At 42.3% G+C, this 17,779-nt stretch overlaps 40 non-coding genes across 40 annotated transcripts; all 40 read left to right on the top strand.

Annotated features, from left to right (window-relative positions):
- Positions 1–152: 152 nt before the first annotated feature.
- Positions 153–225, top strand: trnav-cac (transfer RNA valine (anticodon CAC)). The gene has a single exon. It is a non-coding gene; the product is annotated as a tRNA-Val (tRNA).
- Positions 226–658: 433 nt separating this feature from the next.
- trnav-cac (transfer RNA valine (anticodon CAC)) lies at positions 659–731 on the top strand. The gene has a single exon. It is a non-coding gene; the product is annotated as a tRNA-Val (tRNA).
- A 232-nt stretch (positions 732–963) lies between these two features.
- On the top strand, positions 964–1,036 carry trnav-uac (transfer RNA valine (anticodon UAC)). The gene has a single exon. It is a non-coding gene; the product is annotated as a tRNA-Val (tRNA).
- A 1,434-nt stretch (positions 1,037–2,470) lies between these two features.
- trnav-cac (transfer RNA valine (anticodon CAC)) lies at positions 2,471–2,543 on the top strand. The gene has a single exon. It is a non-coding gene; the product is annotated as a tRNA-Val (tRNA).
- A 433-nt stretch (positions 2,544–2,976) lies between these two features.
- trnav-cac (transfer RNA valine (anticodon CAC)) lies at positions 2,977–3,049 on the top strand. The gene has a single exon. It is a non-coding gene; the product is annotated as a tRNA-Val (tRNA).
- Positions 3,050–3,281: 232 nt separating this feature from the next.
- Positions 3,282–3,354, top strand: trnav-uac (transfer RNA valine (anticodon UAC)). The gene has a single exon. It is a non-coding gene; the product is annotated as a tRNA-Val (tRNA).
- Positions 3,355–3,594: 240 nt separating this feature from the next.
- Positions 3,595–3,667, top strand: trnav-aac (transfer RNA valine (anticodon AAC)). The gene has a single exon. It is a non-coding gene; the product is annotated as a tRNA-Val (tRNA).
- Positions 3,668–3,790: 123 nt separating this feature from the next.
- trnav-cac (transfer RNA valine (anticodon CAC)) lies at positions 3,791–3,863 on the top strand. The gene has a single exon. It is a non-coding gene; the product is annotated as a tRNA-Val (tRNA).
- Positions 3,864–4,296: 433 nt separating this feature from the next.
- trnav-cac (transfer RNA valine (anticodon CAC)) lies at positions 4,297–4,369 on the top strand. The gene has a single exon. It is a non-coding gene; the product is annotated as a tRNA-Val (tRNA).
- Positions 4,370–4,601: 232 nt separating this feature from the next.
- trnav-uac (transfer RNA valine (anticodon UAC)) lies at positions 4,602–4,674 on the top strand. Its single transcript has one exon. It is a non-coding gene; the product is annotated as a tRNA-Val (tRNA).
- Positions 4,675–4,914: 240 nt separating this feature from the next.
- trnav-aac (transfer RNA valine (anticodon AAC)) lies at positions 4,915–4,987 on the top strand. The gene has a single exon. It is a non-coding gene; the product is annotated as a tRNA-Val (tRNA).
- Positions 4,988–5,110: 123 nt separating this feature from the next.
- trnav-cac (transfer RNA valine (anticodon CAC)) lies at positions 5,111–5,183 on the top strand. The gene has a single exon. It is a non-coding gene; the product is annotated as a tRNA-Val (tRNA).
- A 433-nt stretch (positions 5,184–5,616) lies between these two features.
- trnav-cac (transfer RNA valine (anticodon CAC)) lies at positions 5,617–5,689 on the top strand. The gene has a single exon. It is a non-coding gene; the product is annotated as a tRNA-Val (tRNA).
- Positions 5,690–5,921: 232 nt separating this feature from the next.
- Positions 5,922–5,994, top strand: trnav-uac (transfer RNA valine (anticodon UAC)). Its single transcript has one exon. It is a non-coding gene; the product is annotated as a tRNA-Val (tRNA).
- Positions 5,995–7,427: 1,433 nt separating this feature from the next.
- Positions 7,428–7,500, top strand: trnav-cac (transfer RNA valine (anticodon CAC)). Its single transcript has one exon. It is a non-coding gene; the product is annotated as a tRNA-Val (tRNA).
- A 433-nt stretch (positions 7,501–7,933) lies between these two features.
- Positions 7,934–8,006, top strand: trnav-cac (transfer RNA valine (anticodon CAC)). Its single transcript has one exon. It is a non-coding gene; the product is annotated as a tRNA-Val (tRNA).
- Positions 8,007–8,238: 232 nt separating this feature from the next.
- On the top strand, positions 8,239–8,311 carry trnav-uac (transfer RNA valine (anticodon UAC)). The gene has a single exon. It is a non-coding gene; the product is annotated as a tRNA-Val (tRNA).
- A 240-nt stretch (positions 8,312–8,551) lies between these two features.
- On the top strand, positions 8,552–8,624 carry trnav-aac (transfer RNA valine (anticodon AAC)). Its single transcript has one exon. It is a non-coding gene; the product is annotated as a tRNA-Val (tRNA).
- Positions 8,625–8,747: 123 nt separating this feature from the next.
- Positions 8,748–8,820, top strand: trnav-cac (transfer RNA valine (anticodon CAC)). The gene has a single exon. It is a non-coding gene; the product is annotated as a tRNA-Val (tRNA).
- Positions 8,821–9,558: 738 nt separating this feature from the next.
- On the top strand, positions 9,559–9,631 carry trnav-uac (transfer RNA valine (anticodon UAC)). Its single transcript has one exon. It is a non-coding gene; the product is annotated as a tRNA-Val (tRNA).
- A 942-nt stretch (positions 9,632–10,573) lies between these two features.
- Positions 10,574–10,646, top strand: trnav-cac (transfer RNA valine (anticodon CAC)). Its single transcript has one exon. It is a non-coding gene; the product is annotated as a tRNA-Val (tRNA).
- A 232-nt stretch (positions 10,647–10,878) lies between these two features.
- Positions 10,879–10,951, top strand: trnav-uac (transfer RNA valine (anticodon UAC)). The gene has a single exon. It is a non-coding gene; the product is annotated as a tRNA-Val (tRNA).
- Positions 10,952–11,191: 240 nt separating this feature from the next.
- On the top strand, positions 11,192–11,264 carry trnav-aac (transfer RNA valine (anticodon AAC)). Its single transcript has one exon. It is a non-coding gene; the product is annotated as a tRNA-Val (tRNA).
- A 123-nt stretch (positions 11,265–11,387) lies between these two features.
- trnav-cac (transfer RNA valine (anticodon CAC)) lies at positions 11,388–11,460 on the top strand. The gene has a single exon. It is a non-coding gene; the product is annotated as a tRNA-Val (tRNA).
- Positions 11,461–11,699: 239 nt separating this feature from the next.
- Positions 11,700–11,772, top strand: trnav-aac (transfer RNA valine (anticodon AAC)). Its single transcript has one exon. It is a non-coding gene; the product is annotated as a tRNA-Val (tRNA).
- Positions 11,773–11,893: 121 nt separating this feature from the next.
- Positions 11,894–11,966, top strand: trnav-cac (transfer RNA valine (anticodon CAC)). Its single transcript has one exon. It is a non-coding gene; the product is annotated as a tRNA-Val (tRNA).
- Positions 11,967–12,198: 232 nt separating this feature from the next.
- Positions 12,199–12,271, top strand: trnav-uac (transfer RNA valine (anticodon UAC)). The gene has a single exon. It is a non-coding gene; the product is annotated as a tRNA-Val (tRNA).
- Positions 12,272–12,707: 436 nt separating this feature from the next.
- Positions 12,708–12,780, top strand: trnav-cac (transfer RNA valine (anticodon CAC)). The gene has a single exon. It is a non-coding gene; the product is annotated as a tRNA-Val (tRNA).
- Positions 12,781–13,019: 239 nt separating this feature from the next.
- On the top strand, positions 13,020–13,092 carry trnav-aac (transfer RNA valine (anticodon AAC)). The gene has a single exon. It is a non-coding gene; the product is annotated as a tRNA-Val (tRNA).
- Positions 13,093–13,518: 426 nt separating this feature from the next.
- On the top strand, positions 13,519–13,591 carry trnav-uac (transfer RNA valine (anticodon UAC)). The gene has a single exon. It is a non-coding gene; the product is annotated as a tRNA-Val (tRNA).
- A 241-nt stretch (positions 13,592–13,832) lies between these two features.
- Positions 13,833–13,905, top strand: trnav-aac (transfer RNA valine (anticodon AAC)). The gene has a single exon. It is a non-coding gene; the product is annotated as a tRNA-Val (tRNA).
- Positions 13,906–14,534: 629 nt separating this feature from the next.
- trnav-cac (transfer RNA valine (anticodon CAC)) lies at positions 14,535–14,607 on the top strand. Its single transcript has one exon. It is a non-coding gene; the product is annotated as a tRNA-Val (tRNA).
- A 232-nt stretch (positions 14,608–14,839) lies between these two features.
- trnav-uac (transfer RNA valine (anticodon UAC)) lies at positions 14,840–14,912 on the top strand. The gene has a single exon. It is a non-coding gene; the product is annotated as a tRNA-Val (tRNA).
- Positions 14,913–15,152: 240 nt separating this feature from the next.
- trnav-aac (transfer RNA valine (anticodon AAC)) lies at positions 15,153–15,225 on the top strand. The gene has a single exon. It is a non-coding gene; the product is annotated as a tRNA-Val (tRNA).
- Positions 15,226–15,660: 435 nt separating this feature from the next.
- Positions 15,661–15,733, top strand: trnav-aac (transfer RNA valine (anticodon AAC)). Its single transcript has one exon. It is a non-coding gene; the product is annotated as a tRNA-Val (tRNA).
- Positions 15,734–16,159: 426 nt separating this feature from the next.
- trnav-uac (transfer RNA valine (anticodon UAC)) lies at positions 16,160–16,232 on the top strand. The gene has a single exon. It is a non-coding gene; the product is annotated as a tRNA-Val (tRNA).
- Positions 16,233–16,472: 240 nt separating this feature from the next.
- Positions 16,473–16,545, top strand: trnav-aac (transfer RNA valine (anticodon AAC)). Its single transcript has one exon. It is a non-coding gene; the product is annotated as a tRNA-Val (tRNA).
- Positions 16,546–16,980: 435 nt separating this feature from the next.
- Positions 16,981–17,053, top strand: trnav-aac (transfer RNA valine (anticodon AAC)). The gene has a single exon. It is a non-coding gene; the product is annotated as a tRNA-Val (tRNA).
- Positions 17,054–17,174: 121 nt separating this feature from the next.
- trnav-cac (transfer RNA valine (anticodon CAC)) lies at positions 17,175–17,247 on the top strand. Its single transcript has one exon. It is a non-coding gene; the product is annotated as a tRNA-Val (tRNA).
- A 232-nt stretch (positions 17,248–17,479) lies between these two features.
- Positions 17,480–17,552, top strand: trnav-uac (transfer RNA valine (anticodon UAC)). Its single transcript has one exon. It is a non-coding gene; the product is annotated as a tRNA-Val (tRNA).
- The last annotated feature ends 227 nt before the right edge of the window (positions 17,553–17,779 follow it).

Below are 17,779 nucleotides of genomic sequence, written 5' to 3' on the forward strand. Positions count from 1 at the left end.
GGTCCTCGTTTCGAAACCGAGCAGAAACAGCGGTCAGCTTTTGACTGAAAGTATAGATTGTTTGCGACGCTAAGAGTATTTAGCTCTCTTTTACATTATACGTTTTTTAAAATTCGTGATTCGCAAGACTTCCTTATGCTACCTCAAGACAGGTTTCCATAGTGTAGTGGTTATCACGTTCGCCTCACACGCGAAAGGTCCCCAGTTCGAAACTGGGTGGAAACATCTTGAGTAATTTTTACTATATGTGCTGAAATGGCTCTCAGATTAGTGGATTTCCATGCTACAAAGGCTGTAATTTCAAGCTATTTGGAGGCAATCATACTAAGGACCTCAAGTCAGACTACCATGATGAATTAGCTCTGTCCTGTTGTTTGTGGAATCTACACAGACTGACACTCTGCTTGCAGTGCATATTATTGGATGAACCTGTCTTGGAAAAAGACCACTCAACCCAAAGTGAAGTTTCTCTAGTGTAGTGGTTATCACGTTCGCCTAACACGCGAAAGGTCCTCGGTTCGAAACCGAGCAGAAACAACGACCAACTTTTGACAGAAAGTATGAATTGTTTGCAACGCCAAGAGTATCTATCTCCCTTTTACATTATACACATTTTAATTTGTGAGTCTGAAGATTTTCTTCTGCTTCCTGAAGACAGGTTTCCATAGTGTAGTGGTTATCACGTTCGCCTCACACGCGAAAGGTCCCCAGTTCGAAACTGGGTGGAAACAACTTGAGCAATTTTTACTATATGTGCTGAAATGGCTCTAAGGTAAGTGGATATCCAGCTACAAAGGCTAAAAGCTATTTAAAGGCAATCATACTAAGGATCTCAAGCCAGACTCCAATGGTGAATTATCTCTGTTCTGTTGTTTGTGGAATCTACACAGACTGACACTCTGCTTGCGGTGCAGATTATGGGATGAACCTGTCTTGGAAAAAGGCCACTAAACTCACTGTGAGGTTTCTGTAGTGTAGTGGTTATCACGTTCGCTTTACACGCGAAAGGTCCCCAGTTCGAAACTGGGCAGAAATATAATTGAGTGTTTTTTAACTAAACATGCTGAAATGGATCTCCGGCAAGCGCATTTTCACACTACAAAGGCTCCAATTTCAAGCTAGTTGAAGGCAATCGTGCTAAGGATCTCAAGACAGACTACCAAGCCCAATGAGCACTTTCCTGTTGCTTGTGGAATTTACACAGACCAACACTCTGATTGCAGGGCAGATTATGGGATGAACCTGTCTTGGAAAAAGGCAATTAAGCTCACCATGAGGTTTCTGTAGTGTAGTGGTTATCACGTTCGCCTAACACGCGAAAGGTCCTCGGTAGGGATGGGTATCGTTAAGATTTTAACGGTATTACTACTCTTACCGATACTGCTTATCGGTCCGGTACTTTAACGGTATTCTTATCGGTACTTTTTGAGATTATATAAATATATATACACACACACACAATTAACAAAAATACACATAACACTGCATAGTTCATCATAAATAGCCAAAATAATGCGTAATAAAGCTGAAGTTATTAATTCAAGAGCTGTGAGTGATTTTCTCTTTGCATTTGGTTGTTTAATTCGCAATAATTCATCAGCATGTTTATTAACACCACTGCCTCTTTAAGACAGATGTGCAGCTCTAGGCGACTGATAATAGGCAGATGCACTACACTTTCTCCTGACTATCCATATAACTACGTCCATTTTAGACACAAACTAAAACTGTTAAACTGTTGTGTTTAAGGGATTTTGACATTTGATCGTTTAGACGCGAGTGTGAAACCGAAAGTGTAATTTGCTCGTCTCGTTGCGGGCTGTTTCGGAGGGCGCGCGCCGACTTGGGAACATCCTCTTGCGCACATTTTTGTGCTTAATCGCTCTTTTTATTATTAAAACGCACCCCACAATTTACCAACAGTAGCTAGACTGTATTTTACAACAATCCCTGATCATGCTGATTCTGTCATTGCGTTTGAGTTTTATGGAGAAATGACAGCGTGGGCTACTGCTGCAAAGGGAATTAGCCTACATAAGTTGCGCTAGACATAAATATTATTTTAATCTTTGGAAGCCAAAATCTAAAATAAAATCAGACTATCACAGATCTAAAGTGTAACCAGGCTATGTTTGACTGTTTAGTTCTGCCCTCTTTCGTTTTGCTCGTGGTCTCTCTCTTTCTCTCTCTCTTTCTCCACACGTGTATTTTCAAAAGTACCGACAGAAGAACCGATAACGTCCGAGCTTATCGATACAACGGTCTTTCAAAATTCACCCCCGGGGCCCGTTTAATACCGGTTTTCGGTACCCATCCCTAGTCCTCGGTTCGAAACCGAGCAGAAACAGCGGTCAGCTTTTGACAGAAAGTATAGATTGTTTGCGACGCTAAGAGTATTTAGCTCTCTTTTACATTATACGTTTTTTAAAATTCGTGATTCGCAAGACTTCCTTATGCTACCTCAAGACAGGTTTCCATAGTGTAGTGGTTATCACGTTCGCCTCACACGCGAAAGGTCCCCAGTTCGAAACTGGGTGGAAACATCTGGAGTAATTTTTACTATATGTGCTGAAATGGCTCTCAGGTTAGTGGATTTCCATGCTACAAAGGCTATAATTTCAAGCTATTTGGAGGCAATCATACTAAGGACCTCAAGTCAGACTACCATGATGAATTAGCTCTGTCCTGTTGTTTGTGGAATCTACACAGACTGACACTCTGCTTGCAGTGCATATTATTGGATGAACCTGTCTTGGAAAAAGACCACTCAACCCAAAGTGAAGTTTCTGTAGTGTAGTGGTTATCACGTTCGCCTAACACGCGAAAGGTCTTCGGTTCGAAACCGAGCAGAAACAACGACCAACTTTTGACAGAAAGTATGAATTGTTTGCAACGCCAAGAGTATCTATCTCCCTTTTACATTATACACATTTTAATTTGTGAGTCTGAAGATTTTCTTCTGCTTCCTGAAGACAGGTTTCCATAGTGTAGTGGTTATCACGTTCGCCTCACACGCGAAAGGTCCCCAGTTCGAAACTGGGTGGAAACAACTTGAGCAATTTTTACTATATGTGCTGAAATGGCTCTAAGGTAAGTGGATATCCAGCTACAAAGGCTAAAAGCTATTTGAAGGCAATCATACTAAGGATCTCAAGCCAGACTCCAATGGTGAATTATCTCTGTTCTGTTGTTTGTGGAATCTACACAGACTGACACTCTGCTTGCGGTGCAGATTATGGGATGAACCTGTCTTGGAAAAAGGCCACTAAACTCACTGTGAGGTTTCTGTAGTGTAGTGGTTATCACGTTCGCTTTACACGCGAAAGGTCCCCAGTTCGAAACTGGGCAGAAACAAATTGAGTGTTTTTTAACAAAACATGCTGAAATGGATCTCCGGCAAGCGCATTTCCACACTACAAAGGCTCCAATTTCAAGCTAGTTGAAGGCAATCGTGCTAAGGATCTCAAGACAGACTACCAAGCCCAATGAGCACTTTCCTGTTGCTTGTGGAATTTACACAGACCAACACTCTGATTGCAGGGCAGATTATGGGATGAACCTGTCTTGGAAAAAGGCAATTAAGCTCACCATGAGGTTTCTGTAGTGTAGTGGTTATCACGTTCGCCTAACACGCGAAAGGTCCTCGGTTCGAAACCGAGCAGAAACAGCGGTCAGCTTTTGACAGAAAGTATAGATTGTTTGCGACGCTAAGAGTATTTAGCTCTCTTTTACATTATACGTTTTTTAAAATTCGTGATTCGCAAGACTTCCTTATGCTACCTCTAGACAGGTTTCCATAGTGTAGTGGTTATCACGTTCGCCTCACACGCGAAAGGTCCCCAGTTCGAAACTGGGTGGAAACATCTTGAGTAATTTTTACTATATGTGCTGAAATGGCTCTCAGGTTAGTGGATTTCCATGCTACAAAGGCTATAATTTCAAGCTATTTGGAGGCAATCATACTAAGGACCTCAAGTCAGACTACCATGATGAATTAGCTCTGTCCTGTTGTTTGTGGAATCTACACAGACTGACACTCTGCTTGCAGTGCATATTATTGGATGAACCTGTCTTGGAAAAAGACCACTCAACCCAAAGTGAAGTTTCTGTAGTGTAGTGGTTATCACGTTCGCCTAACACGCGAAAGGTCTTCGGTTCGAAACCGAGCAGAAACAACGACCAACTTTTGACAGAAAGTATGAATTGTTTGCAACGCCAAGAGTATCTATCTCCCTTTTACATTATACACATTTTAATTTGTGAGTCTGAAGATTTTCTTCTGCTTCCTGAAGACAGGTTTCCATAGTGTAGTGGTTATCACGTTCGCCTCACACGCGAAAGGTCCCCAGTTCGAAACTGGGTGGAAACAACTTGAGCAATTTTTACTATATGTGCTGAAATGGCTCTAAGGTAAGTGGATATCCAGCTACAAAGGCTAAAAGCTATTTGAAGGCAATCATACTAAGGATCTCAAGCCAGACTCCAATGGTGAATTATCTCTGTTCTGTTGTTTGTGGAATCTACACAGACTGACACTCTGCTTGCGGTGCAGATTATGGGATGAACCTGTCTTGGAAAAAGGCCACTAAACTCACTGTGAGGTTTCTGTAGTGTAGTGGTTATCACGTTCGCTTTACACGCGAAAGGTCCCCAGTTCGAAACTGGGCAGAAACAAATTGAGTGTTTTTTAACTAAACATGCTGAAATGGATCTCCGGCAAGCGCATTTCCACACTACAAAGGCTCCAATTTCAAGCTAGTTGAAGGCAATCGTGCTAAGGATCTCAAGACAGACTACCAAGCCCAATGAGCACTTTCCTGTTGCTTGTGGAATTTACACAGACCAACACTCTGATTGCAGGGCAGATTATGGGATGAACCTGTCTTGGAAAAAGGCAATTAAGCTCACCATGAGGTTTCTGTAGTGTAGTGGTTATCACGTTCGCCTAACACGCGAAAGGTCCTCGGTTCGAAACCGAGCAGAAACAGCGGTCAGCTTTTGACAGAAAGTATAGATTGTTTGCGACGCTAAGAGTATTTAGCTCTCTTTTACATTATACGTTTTTTAAAATTCGTGATTCGCAAGACTTCCTTATGCTACCTCTAGACAGGTTTCCATAGTGTAGTGGTTATCACGTTCGCCTCACACGCGAAAGGTCCCCAGTTCGAAACTGGGTGGAAACATCTTGAGTAATTTTTACTATATGTGCTGAAATGGCTCTCAGGTTAGTGGATTTCCATGCTACAAAGGCTATAATTTCAAGCTATTTGGAGGCAATCATACTAAGGACCTCAAGTCAGACTACCATGATGAATTAGCTCTGTCCTGTTGTTTGTGGAATCTACACAGACTGACACTCTGCTTGCAGTGCATATTATTGGATGAACCTGTCTTGGAAAAAGACCACTCAACCCAAAGTGAAGTTTCTGTAGTGTAGTGGTTATCACGTTCGCCTAACACGCGAAAGGTCTTCGGTTCGAAACCGAGCAGAAACAACGACCAACTTTTGACAGAAAGTATGAATTGTTTGCAACGCCAAGAGTATCTATCTCCCTTTTACATTATACACATTTTAATTTGTGAGTCTGAAGATTTTCTTCTGCTTCCTGAAGACAGGTTTCCATAGTGTAGTGGTTATCACGTTCGCCTCACACGCGAAAGGTCCCCAGTTCGAAACTGGGTGGAAACAACTTGAGCAATTTTTACTATATGTGCTGAAATGGCTCTAAGGTAAGTGGATATCCAGCTACAAAGGCTAAAAGCTATTTGAAGGCAATCATACTAAGGATCTCAAGCCAGACTCCAATGGTGAATTATCTCTGTTCTGTTGTTTGTGGAATCTACACAGACTGACACTCTGCTTGCGGTGCAGATTATGGGATGAACCTGTCTTGGAAAAAGGCCACTAAACTCACTGTGAGGTTTCTGTAGTGTAGTGGTTATCACGTTCGCTTTACACGCGAAAGGTCCCCAGTTCGAAACTGGGCAGAAACAAATTGAGTGTTTTTTAACTAAACATGCTGAAATGGATCTCCGGCAAGCGCATTTCCACACTACAAAGGCTCCAATTTCAAGCTAGTTGAAGGCAATCGTGCTAAGGATCTCAAGACAGACTACCAAGCCCAATGAGCACTTTCCTGTTGCTTGTGGAATTTACACAGACCAACACTCTGATTGCAGGGCAGATTATGGGATGAACCTGTCTTGGAAAAAGGCAATTAAGCTCACCATGAGGTTTCTGTAGTGTAGTGGTTATCACGTTCGCCTAACACGCGAAAGGTCCTCGGTAGGGATGGGTATCGTTAAGATTTTAACGGTATTACTACTCTTACCGATACTGCTTATCGGTCCGGTACTTTAACGGTATTCTTATCGGTACTTTTTGAGATTATATAAATATATATACACACACACACAATTAACAAAAATACACATAACACTGCATAGTTCATCATAAATAGCCAAAATAATGCGTAATAAAGCTGAAGTTATTAATTCAAGAGCTGTGAGTGATTTTCTCTTTGCATTTGGTTGTTTAATTCGCAATAATTCATCAGCATGTTTATTAACACCACTGCCTCTTTAAGACAGATGTGCAGCTCTAGGCGACTGATAATAGGCAGATGCACTACACTTTCTCCTGACTATCCATATAACTACGTCCATTTTAGACACAAACTAAAACTGTTAAACTGTTGTGTTTAAGGGATTTTGACATTTGATCGTTTAGACGCGAGTGTGAAACCGAAAGTGTAATTTGCTCGTCTCGTTGCGGGCTGTTTCGGAGGGCGCGCGCCGACTTGGGAACATCCTCTTGCGCACATTTTTGTGCTTAATCGCTCTTTTTATTATTAAAACGCACCCCACAATTTACCAACAGTAGCTAGACTGTATTTTACAACAATCCCTGATCATGCTGATTCTGTCATTGCGTTTGAGTTTTATGGAGAAATGACAGCGTGGGCTACTGCTGCAAAGGGAATTAGCCTACATAAGTTGCGCTAGACATAAATATTATTTTAATCTTTGGAAGCCAAAATCTAAAATAAAATCAGACTATCACAGATCTAAAGTGTAACCAGGCTATGTTTGACTGTTTAGTTCTGCCCTCTTTCGTTTTGCTCGTGGTCTCTCTCTTTCTCTCTCTCTTTCTCCACACGTGTATTTTCAAAAGTACCGACAGAAGAACCGATAACGTCCGAGCTTATCGATACAACGGTCTTTCAAAATTCACCCCCGGGGCCCGTTTAATACCGGTTTTCGGTACCCATCCCTAGTCCTCGGTTCGAAACCGAGCAGAAACAGCGGTCAGCTTTTGACAGAAAGTATAGATTGTTTGCGACGCTAAGAGTATTTAGCTCTCTTTTACATTATACGTTTTTTAAAATTCGTGATTCGCAAGACTTCCTTATGCTACCTCAAGACAGGTTTCCATAGTGTAGTGGTTATCACGTTCGCCTCACACGCGAAAGGTCCCCAGTTCGAAACTGGGTGGAAACATCTGGAGTAATTTTTACTATATGTGCTGAAATGGCTCTCAGGTTGGTGGATTTCCATGCTACAAAGGCTATAATTTCAAGCTATTTGGAGGCAATCATACTAAGGACCTCAAGTCAGACTACCATGATGAATTAGCTCTGTCCTGTTGTTTGTGGAATCTACACAGACTGACACTCTGCTTGCAGTGCATATTATTGGATGAACCTGTCTTGGAAAAAGACCACTCAACCCAAAGTGAAGTTTCTGTAGTGTAGTGGTTATCACGTTCGCCTAACACGCGAAAGGTCTTCGGTTCGAAACCGAGCAGAAACAACGACCAACTTTTGACAGAAAGTATGAATTGTTTGCAACGCCAAGAGTATCTATCTCCCTTTTACATTATACACATTTTAATTTGTGAGTCTGAAGATTTTCTTCTGCTTCCTGAAGACAGGTTTCCATAGTGTAGTGGTTATCACGTTCGCCTCACACGCGAAAGGTCCCCAGTTCGAAACTGGGTGGAAACAACTTGAGCAATTTTTACTATATGTGCTGAAATGGCTCTAAGGTAAGTGGATATCCAGCTACAAAGGCTAAAAGCTATTTGAAGGCAATCATACTAAGGATCTCAAGCCAGACTCCAATGGTGAATTATCTCTGTTCTGTTGTTTGTGGAATCTACACAGACTGACACTCTGCTTGCGGTGCAGATTATGGGATGAACCTGTCTTGGAAAAAGGCCACTAAACTCACTGTGAGGTTTCTGTAGTGTAGTGGTTATCACGTTCGCTTTACACGCGAAAGGTCCCCAGTTCGAAACTGGGCAGAAACAAATTGAGTGTTTTTTAACTAAACATGCTGAAATGGATCTCCGGCAAGCGCATTTCCACACTACAAAGGCTCCAATTTCAAGCTAGTTGAAGGCAATCGTGCTAAGGATCTCAAGACAGACTACCAAGCCCAATGAGCACTTTCCTGTTGCTTGTGGAATTTACACAGACCAACACTCTGATTGCAGGGCAGATTATGGGATGAACCTGTCTTGGAAAAAGGCAATTAAGCTCACCATGAGGTTTCTGTAGTGTAGTGGTTATCACGTTCGCCTAACACGCGAAAGGTCCTCGGTTCGAAACCGAGCAGAAACAGCGGTCAGCTTTTGACAGAAAGTATAGATTGTTTGCGACGCTAAGAGTATTTAGCTCTCTTTTACATTATACGTTTTTTAAAATTCGTGATTCGCAACACTTCCTTATGCTACCTCTAGACAGGTTTCCATAGTGTAGTGGTTATCACGTTCGCCTCACACGCGAAAGGTCCCCAGTTCGAAACTGGGTGGAAACATCTTGAGTAATTTTTACTATATGTGCTGAAATGGCTCTCAGGTTAGTGGATTTCCATGCTACAAAGGCTATAATTTCAAGCTATTTGGAGGCAATCATACTAAGGACCTCAAGTCAGACTACCATGATGAATTAGCTCTGTCCTGTTGTTTGTGGAATCTACACAGACTGACACTCTGCTTGCAGTGCATATTATTGGATGAACCTGTCTTGGAAAAAGACCACTCAACCCAAAATGAAGTTTCTGTAGTGTAGTGGTTATCACGTTCGCCTAACACGCGTAAGGTCCTCGGTTCGAAACCGAGCAGAAACAGCGACCAACTTTTGACAGAAAGTATGAATTGTTTGCAACGCCAAGAGTATCTATCTCCCTTTTACATTATACACATTTTAATTTGTGAGTCTGAAGATTTTCTTCTGCTTCCTGAAGACAGGTTTCCATAGTGTAGTGGTTATCACGTTCGCCTCACAGGGGAAAGGTCCCCAGTTCGAAACTGGGTGGAAACAACTTGAGCAATTTTTACTATATTTGCTGAAATGGCTCTAAGGTAAGTGGATATCCAGCTACAAAGGCTAAAAGCTATTTGAAGGCAATCATACTAAGGATCTCAAGCCAGACTCCAATGGTGAATTATCTCTGTTCTGTTGTTTGTGGAATCTACACAGACTGACACTCTGCTTGCGGTGCAGATTATGGGATGAACCTGTCTTGGAAAAAGGCCACTAAACTCACTGTGAGGTTTCTGTAGTGTAGTGGTTATCACGTTCGCTTTACACGCGAAAGGTCCCCAGTTCGAAACTGGGCAGAAACAAATTGAGTGTTTTTTAACTAAACATGCTGAAATGGATCTCCGGCAAGCGCATTTCCACACTACAAAGGCTCCAATTTCAAGCTAGTTGAAGGCAATCGTACTAAGGATCTCAAGACAGACTACCAAGCCCAATGAGCACTTTCCTGTTGCTTGTGGAATTTACACAGACCAACACTCTGATTGCAGGGCAGATTATGGGATGAACCTGTCTTGGAAAAAGGCAATTAAGCTCACCATGAGGTTTCTGTAGTGTAGTGGTTATCACGTTCGCCTAACACGCGAAAGGTCCTCTGTTCGAAACCGAGCAGAAACAGCGGTCAGCTTTTGACAGAAAGTATAGATTGTTTGCGACGCTAAGAGTATTTAGCTCTCTTTTACATTATACGTTTTTTAAAATTCGTGATTCGCAAGACTTCCTTATGCTACCTCAAGACAGGTTTCCATAGTGTAGTGGTTATCACGTTCGCCTCACACGCGAAAGTTCCCCAGTTCGAAACTGGGTGGAAACATCTTGAGTAATTTTTACTATATGTGCTGAAATGGCTCTCAGGTTAGTGGATTTCCATGCTACAAAGGCTGTAATTTCAAGCTATTTGGAGGCAATCATACTAAGGACCTCAAGTCAGACTACCATGATGAATGAGCTCTGTCCTGTTGTTTGTGGAATCTACACAGACTGACACTCTGCTTGCAGTGCATATTATTGGATGAACCTGTCTTGGAAAAAGACCACTCAACCCAAAGTGAAGTTTCTGTAGTGTAGTGGTTATCATGTTCGCCTAACACGCGAAAGGTCCTCGGTTCGAAACCGAGCAGAAACAGCGACCAACTTTTGACAGAAAGTATGAATTGTTTGCAACGCCAAGAGTATCTATCTCCCTTTTACATTATACACATTTTAATTTGTGAGTCTGAAGATTTTCTTCTGCTTCCTGAAGACAGGTTTCCATAGTGTAGTGGTTATCACGTTCGCCTCACACGCGAAAGGTCCCCAGTTCGAAACTGGGTGGAAACAACTTGAGCAATTTTTACTATATGTGCTGAAATGGCTCTAAGGTAAGTGGATATCCAGCTACAAAGGCTAAAAGCTATTTGAAGGCAATCATACTAAGGATCTCAAGCCAGACTCCAATGGTTAATTATCTCTGTTCTGTTGTTTGTGGAATCTACACAGACTGACACTCTGCTTGCGGTGCAGATTATGGGATGAACCTGTCTTGGAAAAAGGCCACTAAACTCACTGTGAGGTTTCTGTAGTGTAGCGGTTATCACGTTCGCTTTACACGCGAAAGGTCCCCAGTTCGAAACTGGGCAGAAACAAATTGAGTGTTTTTTAACTAAACATGCTGAAATGGATCTCCGGCAAGCGCATTTCCACACTACAAAGGCTCCAATTTCAAGCTAGTTGAAGGCAATCGTGCTAAGGATCTCAAGACAGACTACCAAGCCCAATGAGCACTTTCCTGTTGCTTGTGGAATTTACACAGACAAACACTCTGATTGCAGGGCAGATTATGGGATGAACCTGTCTTGGAAAAAGGCAATTAAGCTCACCATGAGGTTTCTGTAGTGTAGTGGTTATCACGTTCGCCTAACACGCGAAAGGTCCTCGGTTCGAAACCGAGCAGAAACAGCGGTCAGCTTTTGACAGAAAGTATAGATTGTTTGCGACGCTAAGAGTATTTAGCTCTCTTTTACATTATACGTTTTTTAAAATTCGTGATTCGCAAGACTTCCTTATGCTACCTCAAGACAGGTTTCCATAGTGTAGTGGTTATCACGTTCGCCTCACACGCGAAAGGTCCCCAGTTCGAAACTGGGTGGAAACATCTTGAGTAATTTTTACTATATGTGCTGAAATGGCTCTCAGGTTAGTGGATTTCCATGCTACAAAGGCTGTAATTTCAAGCTATTTGGAGGCAATCATACTAAGGACCTCAAGTCAGACTACCATGATGAATTAGCTCTGTCCTGTTGTTTGTGGAATCTACACAGACTGACACTCTGCTTGCAGTGCATATTACTGGATGAACCTGTCTTGGAAAAAGACCACTCAACCCAAAGTGAAGTTTCTGTAGTGTAGTGGTTATCACGTTCGCCTAACACGCGAAAGGTCCTCGGTTCGAAACCGAGCAGAAACAGCGACCAACTTTTGACAGAAAGTATGAATTGTTTGCAACGCCAAGAGTATCTATCTCCCTTTTACATTATACACATTTTAATTTGTGAGTCTGAAGATTTTCTTCTGCTTCCTGAAGACAGGTTTCCATAGTGTAGTGGTTATCACGTTCGCCTCACACGCGAAAGGTCCCCAGTTCGAAACTGGGTGGAAACAACTTGAGCAATTTTTACTATATGTGCTGAAATGGCTCTAAGGTAAGTGGATATCCAGATACAAAGGCTAAAAGCTATTTGAAGGCAATCATACTAAGGATCTCAAGCCAGACTCCAATGGTGAATTATCTCTGTTCTGTTGTTTGTGGAATCTACACAGACTGACACTCTGCTTGCGGTGCAGATTATGGGATGAACCTGTCTTGGAAAAAGGCCACTAAACTCACTGTGAGGTTTCTGTAGTGTAGTGGTTATCACGTTCGCTTTACACGCGAAAGGTCCCCAGTTCGAAACTGGGCAGAAACAAATTGAGTGTTTTTTAACTAAACATGCTGAAATGGATCTCCGGCAAGCGCATTTCCACACTACAAAGGCTCCAATTTCAAGCTAGTTGAAGGCAATCGTGCTAAGGATCTCAAGACAGACTACCAAGCCCAATTCGCACTTTCCTGTTGCTTGTGGAATTTACACAGACCAACACTCTGATTGCAGGGCAGATTATGGGATGAACCTGTCTTGGAAAAAGGCAATTAAGCTCACCATGAGGTTTCTGTAGTGTAGTGGTTATCACGTTCGCCTAACACGCGAAAGGTCCTCGGTTTGAAACCGAGCAGAAACAGCGGTCAGCTTTTGACAGAAAGTATAGATTGTTTGCGACGCTAAGAGTATTTAGCTCTCTTTTACATTATACGTTTTTTAAAATTCGTGATTCGCAAGACTTCCTTATGCTACCTCAAGACAGGTTTCCATAGTGTAGTGGTTATCACGTTCGCCTCACACGCGAAAGGTCCCCAGTTCGAAACTGGGTGGAAACATCTGGAGTAATTTTTACTATATGTGCTGAAATGGCTCTCAGGTTAGTGGATTTCCATGCTACAAAGGCTATAATTTCAAGCTATTTGGAGGCAATCATACAAAGGACCTCAAGTCAGACTACCATGATGAATTAGCTCTGTCCTGTTGTTTGTGGAATCTACACAGACTGACACTCTGCTTGCAGTGCATATTATTGGATGAACCTGTCTTGGAAAAAGACCACTCAACCCAAAGTGAAGTTTCTGTAGTGTAGTGGTTATCACGTTCGCCTAACACGCGAAAGGTCCTCGGTTCGAAACCGAGCAGAAACAACGACCAACTTTTGACAGAAAGTATGAATTGTTTGCAACGCCAAGAGTATCTATCTCCCTTTTACATTATACACATTTTAATTTGTGAGTCTGAAGATTTTCTTCTGCTTCCTGAAGACAGGTTTCCATAGTGTAGTGGTTATCACGTTCGCCTCACACGCGAAAGGTCCGCAGTTCGAAACTGGGTGGAAACAACTTGAGCAATTTTTACTATATGTGCTGAAATGGCTCTAAGGTAAGTGGATATCCAGCTACAAAGGCTAAAAGCTATTTGAAGGCAATCATACTAAGGATCTCAAGCCAGACTCCAATGGTGAATTATCTCTGTTCTGTTGTTTGTGGAATCTACACAGACTGACACTCTGCTTGCGGTGCAGATTATGGGATGAACCTGTCTTGGAAAAAGGCCACTAAACTCACTGTGAGGTTTCTGTAGTGTAGTGGTTATCACGTTCGCATTACACGCGAAAGGTCCCCAGTTCGAAACTGGGCAGAAATATAATTGAGTGTTTTTTAACTAAACATGCTGAAATGGATCTCCGGCAAGCGCATTTCCACACTACAAAGGCTCCAATTTCAAGCTAGTTGAAGGCAATCGTGCTAAGGATCTCAAGACAGACTACCAAGCCCAATGAGCACTTTCCTGTTGCTTGTGGAATTTACACAGACCAACACTCTGATTGCAGGGCAGATTATGGGATGAACCTGTCTTGGAAAAAGGCAATTAAGCTCACCATGAGGTTTCTGTAGTGTAGTGGTTATCACGTTCGCCTAACACGCGAAAGGTCCTCGGTTCGAAACCGAGCAGAAACAGCGGTCAGCTTTTGACAGAAAGTATAGATTGTTTGCGACGCTAAGAGTATTTAGCTCTCTTTTACATTATACGTTTTTTAAAATTCGTGATTCGCAAGACTTCCTTATGCTACCTCAAGACAGGTCTCCATAGTGTAGTGGTTATCACGTTCGCCTCACACGCGAAAGGTCCCCAGTTCGAAACTGGGTGGAAACATCTGGAGTAATTTTTACTATATGTGCTGAAATGGCTCTCAGGTTAGTGGATTTCCATGCTACAAAGGCTATAATTTCAAGCTATTTGGAGGCAATCATACTAAGGACCTCAAGTCAGACTACCATGATGAATTAGCTCTGTCCTGTTGTTTGTGGAATCTACACAGACTGACACTCTGCTTGCAGTGCATATTATTGGATGAACCTGTCTTGGAAAAAGACCACTCAACCCAAAGTGAAGTTTCTGTAGTGTAGTGGTTATCACGTTCGCCTAACACGCGAAAGGTCTTCGGTTCGAAACCGAGCAGAAACAACGACCAACTTTTGACAGAAAGTATGAATTGTTTGCAACGCCAAGAGTATCTATCTCCCTTTTACATTATACACATTTTAATTTGTGAGTCTGAAGATTTTCTTCTGCTTCCTGAAGACAGGTTTCCATGGTGTAGTGGTTATCACGTTCGCCTCACACGCGAAAGGTCCCCAGTTCGAAACTGGGTGGAAACAACTTGAGCAATTTTTACTATATGTGCTGAAATGGCTCTAAGGTAAGTGGATATCCAGCTACAAAGGCTAAAAGCTATTTGAAGGCAATCATACTAAGGATCTCAAGCCAGACTCCAATGGTGAATTATCTCTGTTCTGTTGTTTGTGGAATCTACACAGACTGACACTCTGCTTGCGGTGCAGATTATGGGATGAACCTGTCTTGGAAAAAGGCCACTAAACTCACTGTGAGGTTTCTGTAGTGTAGTGGTTATCACGTTCGCTTTACACGCGAAAGGTCCCCAGTTCGAAACTGGGCAGAAACAAATTGAGTGTTTTTTAACTAAACATGCTGAAATGGATCTCCGGCAAGCGCATTTCCACACTACAAAGGCTCCAATTTCAAGCTAGTTGAAGGCAATCGTGCTAAGGATCTCAAGACAGACTACCAAGCCCAATGAGCACTTTCCTGTTGCTTGTGGAATTTACACAGACCAACACTCTGATTGCAGGGCAGATTATGGGATGAACCTGTCTTGGAAAAAGGCAATTAAGCTCACCATGAGGTTTCTGTAGTGTAGTGGTTATCACGTTCGCCTAACACGCGAAAGGTCCTCGGTTCGAAACCGAGCAGAAACAGCGGTCAGCTTTTGACAGAAAGTATAGATTGTTTGCGACGCTAAGAGTATTTAGCTCTCTTTTACATTATACGTTTTTTAAAATTCGTGATTCGCAAGACTTCCTTATGCTACCTCAAGAGAGGTTTCCATAGTGTAGTGGTTATCACGTTCGCCTAACACGCGAAAGGTCCCCAGTTCGAAACTGGGTGGAAACATCTTGAGTAATTTTTACTATATGTGCTGAAATGGCTCTCAGGTTAGTGGATTTCCATGCTACAAAGGCTGTAATTTCAAGCTATTTGGAGGCAATCATACTAAGGACCTCAAGTCAGACTACCATGATGAATTAGCTCTGTCCTGTTGTTTGTGGAATCTACACAGACTGACACTCTGCTTGCAGTGCATATTATTGGATGAATCTGTCTTGGAAAAAGACCACTCAACCCAAAGTGAAGTTTCTGTAGTGTAGTGGTTATCACGTTCGCCTAACACGCGAAAGGTCCTCGGTTCGAAACCGAGCAGAAACAGCGACCAACTTTTGACAGAAAGTATGAATTGTTTGCAACGCCAAGAGTATCTATCTCCCTTTTACATTATACACATTTTAATTTGTGAGTCTGAAGATTTTCTTCTGCTTCCTGAAGACAGGTTTCCATAGTGTAATGGTTATCACGTTCGCCTCACACGCGAAAGGTCCCCAGTTCGAAACTGGGTGGAAACAACTTGAGGATTTTTTACTATATGTGCTGAAATGGCTCTAAGGTAAGTGGATATCCAGCTACAAAGGCTAAAAGCTATTTGAAGGCAATCATACTAAGGATCTCAAGCCAGACTCCAATGGTGAATTATCTCTGTTCTGTTGTTTGTGGAATCTACACAGACTGACACTCTGCTTGCGGTGCAGATTATGGGATGAACCTGTCTTGGAAAAAGGCCACTAAACTCACTGTGAGGTTTCTGTAGTGTAGTGGTTATCACGTTCGCTTTACATGCGAAAGGTCCCCAGTTCGAAACTGGGCAAAAACAAATTGAGTGTTTTTTAACTAAACATGCTGAAATGGATCTCCGGCAAGCGCATTTCCACACTACAAAGGCTCCAATTTCAAGCTAGTTGAAGGCAATCGTGCTAAGGATCTCAAGACAGACTACCAAGCCCAATGAGCACTTTCCTGTTGCTTGTGGAATTTACACAGACCAACACTCTGATTGCAGGGCAGATTATGGGATGAACCTGTCTTGGAAAAAGGCAATTAAGCTCACCATGAGGTTTCTGTAGTGTAGTGGTTATCACGTTCGCCTAACACGCGAAAGGTCCTCGGTTCGAAACCGAGCAGAAACAGCGGTCAGCTTTTGACAGAAAGTATAGATTGTTTGCGACGCTAAGAGTATTTAGCTCTCTTTTACATTATACGTTTTTTAAAATTCGTGATTCGCAAGACTTCCTTATGCTACTTCAAGACAGGTTTCCATAGTGTAGTGGTTATCACGTTCGACACACACGCGAAAGGTCCTCAGTTCGAAACTGCGTGGAAACATCTTGAGTAATTTTTACTATATGTGCTGAAATGGCTCTCAGGTTAGTGGATTTCCATGCTACAAAGGCTATAATTTCAAGCTATTTGGAGGCAATCATACTAAGGACCTCAAGTCAGACTACCATGATGAATTAGCTCTGTCCTGTTGTTTGTGGAATCTACACAGACTGACACTCTGCTTGCAGTGCATATTATTGGATGAACCTGTCTTGGAAAAAGACCACTCAACCCAAAGTGAAGTTTCTGTAGTGTAGTGGTTATCACGTTCGCCTAACACGCGAAAGGTCCTCGGTTCGAAACCGAGCAGAAACAACGACCAACTTTTGACAGAAAGTATGAATTGTTTGCAACGCCAAGAGTATCTATCTCCCTTTTACATTATACACATTTTAATTTGTGAGTCTGAAGATTTTCTTCTGCTTCCTGAAGACAGGTTTCCATAGTGTAGTGGTTATCACGTTCGCCTCACACGCGAAAGGTCCCCAGTTCGAAACTGGGTGGAAACAACTTGAGCAATTTTTACTATATGTGCTGAAATGGCTCTAAGGTAAGTGGATATCCAGCTACAAAGGCTAAAAGCTATTTGAAGGCAATCATACTAAGGATCTCAAGCCAGACTCCAATGGTGAATTATCTCTGTTCTGTTGTTTGTGGAATCTACACAGACTGACACTCTGCTTGCGGTGCAGATTATGGGATGAACCTGTCTTGGAAAAAGGCCACTAAACTCACTGTGAGGTTTCTGTAGTGTAGTGGTTATCACGTTCGCTTTACACGCGAAAGGTCCCCAGTTCGAAACTGGGCAGAAACAAATTGAGTGTTTTTTAACTAAACATGCTGAAATGGATCTCCGGCAAGCGCATTTCCACACTACAAAGGCTCCAATTTCAAGCTAGTTGAAGGCAATCGTGCTAAGGATCTCAAGACAGACTACCAAGCCCAATGAGCACTTTCCTGTTGCTTGTGGAATTTACACAGACCAACACTCTGATTGCAGGGCAGATTATGGGATGAACCTGTCTTGGAAAAAGGCAATTA

This window comes from Pseudorasbora parva, chromosome 5 (genome assembly GCF_024679245.1).
Source record: "Pseudorasbora parva isolate DD20220531a chromosome 5, ASM2467924v1, whole genome shotgun sequence".
Taxonomy (NCBI): Eukaryota; Metazoa; Chordata; class Actinopteri; order Cypriniformes; family Gobionidae; genus Pseudorasbora; species Pseudorasbora parva.